The 6,406-nt window shown below is 35.3% G+C and overlaps 1 pseudogene; it reads left to right on the forward strand.

Moving 5' to 3' along the window:
- On the forward strand, positions 1,697–2,809 carry Gm6174 (predicted gene 6174; annotated as a pseudogene).

Genomic DNA, 6,406 nt, shown 5'->3' on the forward strand with positions numbered 1-6,406 from the left:
TTGCTACATGTTCCATATTTCTTGTCAGAAGTTAATATTTTAATGTTGTACCTGTTAAGATAAAACTAAAAAAAAAAAAAACCATAGACATTAGACACTGAATGTCTTTATTAACAATAACTAAGAACTGAGCATTAATGTCATTTCTTAGATATGATTGATAAGGAATAAAATAAGATAATTAAAAAGCTTTACATTTTTTTCAAAATAACAGTTATATTCCTAGAGTAATGTGCATTATTAATTTGCATTAATGCCAGTATATCTGAATTATAATGAAGGCATTTTGAAAATACTAGAACATGACTTGTAAATCATTTTTATTTTTACTGAACCATATCTAATATATTAGATGTATAAATGATTTACAGAAATGTTTGTTCATCAATGATAATTAAAGGACACCTAGCTTATATGTAAATTCTTTAAGAAGTGTGGCAGTTTGAGTGAGTATAGTCCCCATAGGCTTATATCTTTGAATCTTTGGTCCCTAGTTAGTGGAACTGCTTGGGAAGGATTGGGATATATGAAGTCATGTTGGAGGAGATATGTCATCTGGCTTAGGCTTTGCCATTTGAAATGCCCACGACAGGCCTAGTCTCTCTGTCTCTTTCTGTCTCTCTCTCTGTCTCTCTCTGTTTCTCTCTGTTTCTCTTTCTCTGTCTCTGTCTCTCTCTCTGTCTCTGTCTCTCTGTCTGTCTGTCTCTCTATGTCTCTGTCTCTGTCTCTCTGTCTCTGTCTCTGTCTCTCTTTCTCTCTCTCTCTCTCTCTCTCTCTCTCTCTCTCTCTCTCTCTCTCTCTCCCTGCTTTATGTGGGTTAGCATGTAAAAGGTCAGGACTGATTTCCAGAACCATATGTATCTGCTTCCCATCCAGATGAGTATGAACTAACCCTATTAAACTAAGCCTTTTTTGTAAGAGTTGACATTTTATAAAGATGTTTCTGTAAAGCAATAGAACAGCAACTAAGATTGATTTTGTCAACATTTAATTTTTCATGAGTATTTTAGGAAAGTTCTCTTCTGTACCTTTTTTTGTGAAACTGGCTTTTAAGATAAAACAAAGTTTCAGTTATTTTCAAATTGCATAAAAATTTAAATGTATGATTTATTTCTAGAAAACTTTTATAAGGATGGAGAATGGGTTTTTTCCATATTTACATTTATTAAATAATTTTATATATTACCTATAAATATGAATTAATTTTTAAAATGTTATATAATAAAACAAATGAAGATTATGCATAGATACATTTGAAATTCAGTTTTCTAGTCTTGTGCTTTAAAAGTCAATTATAATCTACCTCTCTCAAGAAAGAACAACAATAAATGATTAAAACTACACAAACATAACAAGCACAATATCAGCCTGTCATACTCACACATAAGAGGTTAAGGTGAAAAGATCTGTGACTGGGTTCAATCTCAAAAGACTTAGCCAAGATGCATCTTATAGTACATCTAGCTACACTAAGTATATTGCAATATTTTTAATGAAATTATCATATTTAGATCTTAATCAAACATAAGCAGATTAAACACGAAAATGTCCCCAAATTGAAAGAATATGCCCAATTTGTTATGATGTCCATCTACATATAGACAGCTGAACGAATCAATAGCTTAAATTCCAGACATTTTGGAGTTAAGAAGTGCTCCTATAGGGATGAATAATTATTGTTGACAAGTATATTGTAGAGACTCATGGAGTCAGGGATGCTGCAGGTTGTCTGAGTCGTGTGACCAGACCTCAGTAATGAAGCCAGATTTCAGAACCCCTGGGGGAAGCTTTGGTGGCAGAGGCAAGAGAGGAGGACAAGGAAGACAAGGAGGCTTTGGTGGTGGAAGAGGAGACTTTGGCAGTGGAGATCGAGGCGGAGGGTGGCTTCAGGGCACAGGAAGGTGGAGGTGGCAGAGGTGGAGGCTTCTAATCTGGGGGCAACTGGGGTCGAGGTGGTGGCCGGGGAGGCAAGAGAGGAAACCAATCAGGGAAGAATGTGATGTTGTTGCCGCATTGGTATGAAGATGTGTTTATCTGTTGCGGAAAGGAGGATGCCCTTGTCGCAAAGAATCTGATCCCTGTAGAATCTGTGTAAGGAGAGAAGAGAGACTCTATTTCAGAAGGAGATGACAATTTTGAGTAGGGAGCCTGGAACCCCTTCGGCTGGCAGCAGCAAATCTGGGCAACGTAGACCAGAGCCACATCAAACCTGGGCCCAAGGTGCTCTACCTTGGAGCAGCCTCAGGCACCACTGTCTCCCACATCTCTGATATTGTCGGCCCGGATGGTCTGGTATATACAGTTGAGCTCTCCCACCACTCTGGCCATGATCCCATCAACTTGGCCAAGAAGAGGACCAGAATAATTCCTGTAATTGAAGATGTTCCGCACCCTCACAAATACGCAAGCATATCACAATGGTGGATGTCACCTTGGCTTATGTGGACCAGCCAGATCAAACCCATATTGTGGCCCTGAATGCCCACACATTCCTGCGGAATGGAGGTCACTTTGTGATTTCCATTAAGGCCAACTGCATTGACTCTGCAGCCTCAGCAGAAGCTTCATCTGAAGTGAAGAAGATGTAGCAAGAGAACATGAAGCCCCAGGAGCAGCTGACGCTAGAGCCTTGTGAATGAGACTGCACTGTGTGTTGTAGGTGTATACAGGCCACCTCCCTACATGAAGAACTAGAACCCAGAGCTGTCTGTATTGAAGAAATGTGTGTTGTTATTGTTAAACATGTGGCTTTTGATTTTTTGGGGGTGGGAGAATTGTTTTGTTTTTTCTATTAAAAGATTCATCTGTCTCCCTACCCCCTGCCCCCACCCCCCAAAAAAAGGAAAGAAAAATGTATCATGAAAGTAATGTGCACCAGAGCAACCACTAGGTGCAGTACCAGACTCTACCTGCCTCCAAGAGATCCTTGGACTTCATCCTAACTTGTAGTGAATTGGCACACATTAATCTGATGTAAAAAAACAAACAAACAAAACAAAACAAAAACAAAAACAAACAAACAAAAAAACCCAAAAGAACAAAAAAAAAAACTTTCAAATCTTACAGTTTTGTATCTTATTTTAATCTTTAATTTTATTCAAAACATGTTAACATCTAGATAAGATTTACCTTTCAGTTTATAAATAGTTAACATTCTCTGATAAACTCTTCCTTTCATCTGTATTTGTGTAAATGCATCTGGTAGAAATATTATGAATGATAACAATAGTGAATATTATTATGATATAATATAATTAGTTAGTCCTATATTTTCCAGTGAAACTGAATTTAGTGTTTGCCTTTATTGTCTATTTTCTCTTGGGCTCTTGGCCACATCAGCAGTGTTGTGCATAGTTGCATCTCATGGACTGGGCCTTACATTCAGTCAGATTCTGGATGGTTGCTCCCACAACTTTTGTGCCACTATAATACCTTGAAGGCAGCTCACCATTGTAGAGCGAATCATTTGTAGCTACATTGGTGTTTCCCTTTCTCCTCTTAGAAGCATGCGGTACATGTTCTAGTAACATAAGCACTAGAGAGTAGTGGTGAAGTCTCTTTCTAGTCATCAGCTCTACTTCTCCATATTCAGGGGTAATAAAAAAGATGTGTAACTGTTGTCTTTAACAATAGGGAATTACCATCATTTTTTAAAGAGAAATTAGTAGCCTTGGAAATATCCCTGTGATAATCAAGGATTCCTTGGAGCCCATTCAGACAATAACTCAATTATATATAACACATTTCTGGCACTTGGAGGCATTAAATGTGTAGTTGGGACACTGTCTCCTTCATTGTTTGGGGACAGCATTTAGGGTATATATATATATATATATATATATATATATATATATATATGCATTAGAGAATATTTTTTTCTATATGGTCTTTCAGATGGCTTTTAGTGTGAATTGTTCCTCCTCATATCCCCTTGCTTTCCCAGGCTTAGTTCTCTCTCTCTCACACCATTTAGTCCTCACAATTTCATCTTCTACCCATTCCTTTTTAACTATATAATCTGTTCCCCATTCTTTGAAAGAGCCCTAATCCTGCCAACATCTGTGGTTATATGTATTGTAGCATATATATTAAGGCTTCAAAGCTAACATTCACATACAGGAGAAAACACTCAATGTTTGTCTCTTTGGATCTCTGTTTATTCATTCAAGGTATTTTGCTAGCTTCATCAACTGCACTGTGAATCTCATTAAACTTGCTTGATGATGTAATACACATTTCATAAAAAATAAATTAATAAATCCTTTATACATTTATCTACCCATAGTGTTTTAATAAGGGGTGTGAGGATATAGGTCAGTAGTAGAGCATGTACTTTGCATGCAGGAGGCCCTGTTCTTAACCCTAGCACAAAAATATGAATGAATTAATGAATTAATGCTGTTGCTACAAACTACACTTAATATAACACTTTCAAGCTTCATTTTTTTTCAAAATTGCATTGTATTATTTAGTGTTTATATATACAATTCAATTGTGAATACACACCATATTTTCATTACGCATTCATCAGTTGAGCATTTACCTCGATTCAATTTCATTACTGTTATTGCTAAAGCAGAAATAAACGTGGACGTTCAAATATCTCCATGTTCGATTATAAAGTTCCTTTGGTGTATACTTAGGAGGAATGTGCCTCAGTCAAATTGGACTTGTACTTTTAGCTCTCTAAGAATCATCCACACTGATTTCTACAATGTATATAGCAGTTAGCCTCAATCAACAGTGAATTAGGGTTCTTTATTCCAAAGTAGTATTTGCTGTCATTTGTTTTTATGGTGATAACCATTTATGACTCGGATGAGATGGAATCTCCATGTAGTTTTAGTTTACATTTCCCTGAAGGCTAATGCTGAACACTTTGAAAAACATTTATGGGCTATTTGCATTTTATCTTGTGAGAGTGTTATGGTCAATTCATTAGCTCATTTTCTGATTGTCCTGGTCTTTTCATTTATGGGAAGTTTTAGATTTTATTTATTTATTTATCTTTGTGTTGTCTCATTATTAACTCATCCTTAGATGTATAGTTGATTACTATTACCATTTCTTCTTAGTTGATTAATTTACTGAGAGACTAAAGTCCTATTTATATTTTCATTTAGAGTATTTTCACTACAGTTTTTTTTTTAATTTCAGAGTTCCTGTCTTACATTAACTCTATTTCAAGTTTATTTGTTTTAGGGTGAGAGATAGGAAATATCTCCACGTTTTTATATATGGATACCCAGTTTTTCTTGTAATATTTCTTAAAGAGGGTGTTCTTCTCCAAGGAACATTTATTTTTTGAATTTCTGCCAAAATTCAGAGATACATGTTTACATCTAGATATCCCTTTCCGTTCCACGGATCCACAGGTCTGGTTTTGTCCACTCGTGTTCTGTTTTTATCACTGTGCCACTCAAGTGTAATGGACCATTACTTAGAAATTATTTGATTTTGAACAGTCTCACTTAGTTGCCCACACTTGACTTGAATGTATAATCTTCCTGCATCAGCTGCCTGAAGAATAAGGATTACAAACACAGGCTACAAGATCTTGCTGCTTCGGAAACTTCAGTCACATCATCTTTGGGGAGGATTAAACTTAAAGCAATATCAATTAAATTAGCAAGTACCTATGATATACTTAATGTTCATTTTTTACTATGAACTACTTTAAAACATAATAACCCATGAAAGATACTTTATCATAGACCTAATATTTTACTTCTCCATATTTGAGATCAGAAAGGTTACACAGGAATGATTGTCACTGTTGTTTGTAATGAACACTATTAATTTTACTGTCATTAACGTTGTTGTTGGTTTTTTTTTTTTTTCTCTTTTTATCTCTTTTGCACAAACCCTGCACTTAAGGGGAAAACAAAACAAAACAAAAGGAAGGATAAAGATTATAGGAGGCTGAGAAACTTAATGACTGCTGAGATTATGAGTATCAGTCATCCCAGGGAAGAAATCCCCAACTGTACTATAAGATGATGTGATGAGCCCTAAACATACATTTATTTGTTTAACATTAAATGAATTCTGCAGAATATCTAAAACCATATCTATAACTATTTACCAATACTCTTGAAGAGCAAGTGGTTATGAATTTGAAGGGAAGTAAGAGTGAAACATGAAAGATTTTAGAGGGAGGAGAAAACATGGTAGGAATATTGTAAAAACTCATATATGAAATTCTCAAAAAGTTGTTTTTCTAAGATCATATACATAAGATTAATTTTTAATGTTAGCAGACTTTTATTACATTTAAAACACATCTCAACACTTTCAAATAATCATTAAGTTTCTCAGTTCCAGGGAAAACTACAATGGTCCTGGAAATGAATTTGAAGTTTGAGGAAAGATTGGAAATATTTTCAAGTGTTAAATTGAAAATCAG

The sequence above is a fragment of the Mus musculus genome, chromosome 17 (assembly GCF_000001635.26).
Source record: "Mus musculus strain C57BL/6J chromosome 17, GRCm38.p6 C57BL/6J".
NCBI lineage: Eukaryota > Metazoa > Chordata > Mammalia > Rodentia > Muridae > Mus > Mus musculus.